The following is a 2030-nucleotide window of genomic DNA, read 5'->3' as shown; positions in this document are numbered from 1 at the left end:
ATTATATTATATTATATTATATTACATTATATATTTTGTAGTGTGGAACCAAATCGTGTCAGCTGAGTCATGGCCTGCTTGCCAAACCCAGTGTACTCCATGCTGTGTTGCTTGAGTGCTAAAGGAAACCTGTGGGTGGATTTTCAAAGAGGGATGTAAACGTTCCACAGAAACAGTTTTCACTGTATATTTGGCCTATGGAGGTGTTTATGTTGAAATGGTTGGTTTGTGCGCATGTGGGAGCTGAGTGTGCATGTGTGGGTTTGTTTTTACTGCAGAGTGAAAGATCCTTCTGTATAAACTGAACTCTTTTAGGGTTGGAAAACCTAAAACCTGGGTCTGAGAACTCAACAGGACCCTTGTAGTTCCTCAGCAAACACTTCTGTTTTCTCTCTGCATCTTTGCTGCTCAACAAACACCGCAAAATACGTATTGATCCCCCGTCACTGAAGGGCGATAACATTTTTGTGTGAGTCTGAGACACCGAACTATGTTTTTTTCAATACTTTTCCCACTAAAGTTTTCAGTCCTGAAAGCCCACAGGGGTGTAATTTATTAGTCTGTTCTGTGGGCTTTTAGAGTGTTGTGGTGAAGCATGGCGTGTGTTTTGATGAGCAGCTGTACTTGGCACAGGACCACCTGCGTGTTTGCGTTGACTGTTGGACAATATTTACTTTCGTCATGCCGTATTCATTTTTGTTCTTTAGTTTGTCCTCAACACGCTCTCAGGCTACATGTTGAATGTGCAGATTTCTGTAACCGACTCTGATCCATTCACACATTAACCTCAGTGCTGTAATGACAGCTGTTCACTCAAATATAAGCCCGCATGAAAAACGTGAGTCACCATCACATCAGTGGAACAAAATAGCTCCCTGCCATGGCAAATCATCTGCTGCAGCTCCTTTTCAATACTGTGACAGCTGGTGGCTTCATTGGTAGTATTGTGGAGCACCACTTTGTAGTATTTCCTTTGGTGTGTGTGTGTGTGTGTGTGGTTGTCTCTCATCTTGTGTTCTTGTCATTGTTTCGTCTCCATGGCTGTGTTTTCTTTTGAGTATCTTTGACTTTTCTTCAGTTGTATGTCTTTTATAGTTGTGTGTAGTTATGTGTACTCTGTTGTGTCTTTTAAAAGACTGATTTGTTTAATCATTTGCATGAGTATGTGGCCATATTGTGCACTGTTTTTAGCTGTGTTTATTTCTTTCTTAATGAACACATCTATGGAGTGTGTGTTGTCAGTTGCACCTTTATGCTTGTACTCTCATGTTTGTGTACGATCTTTATTTTCTCAGTTTGAAAGTGTTCAGTAACTTTAAACTCCTTGTTACTCCCATGCCTTTTACAGGTCAGTTGTTGAAATTTGATTTTATTTTTGGTTGTATGGACTTTTTGGAATGATTTATGGTCTCTCTACTTATCGTAATTAGTTAGTTTTTGTCTGTTGCATCTTTTTGATCATCATGTCTCTTTTTGCTGTTTTTTATCTGCGATCATTTATGTCGCTTTCAAGTTGTGTTGTATTCTGGAAACTTGGCAGCTTTTGTTTGAAGCTTTTGTCTCTTCTTTAAAGGTTGTTTTGTGTCTCTTTTAAATCTCACCTGTCATTTCCCGTCCTTTCCAGAGATTTAATTGTTAGTTTGGGATAATCTGATGCACGGATGTTCCTCACAGAAACTCTGTGTTCTGTTCTGATTGTCCGCAGAGGAAACGATTGAATGTTATTAACAGATGGAGCCTTATTTTGGCGATTTACCGTATGTGTGGCTGTTTTTGCAACTAAAGCTTGAGTGTGTGTGTGAGTATGTGTGTGTGTGTGCAAGTGAAAGAGAGAGGAGGATGTGGCTTTCTGAACTCAAAGAGGGAACATTTTCGTCGGGCCAAATAAAGCTGCCCATGTAAACTTCACATTCCTGAGTTTGTGGCACGTCTGTCTCAAACTCTCTTTTATGGAGGGAGGTGGTTGCGTGTGTGTGTGTGTGTGTGTGTGTGTGTGTGTGTGTGTGTGTGTGTGTGTGTGTGTGTGTGTG

Source organism: Austrofundulus limnaeus, unplaced genomic scaffold (assembly GCF_001266775.1).
Source record: "Austrofundulus limnaeus strain Quisiro unplaced genomic scaffold, Austrofundulus_limnaeus-1.0 Scaffold186, whole genome shotgun sequence".
Lineage (NCBI taxonomy): Eukaryota > Metazoa > Chordata > Actinopteri > Cyprinodontiformes > Rivulidae > Austrofundulus > Austrofundulus limnaeus.
The sequence above is the reverse complement of the archived record's forward strand: the minus strand, read 5'-3'. Positions refer to the sequence as shown.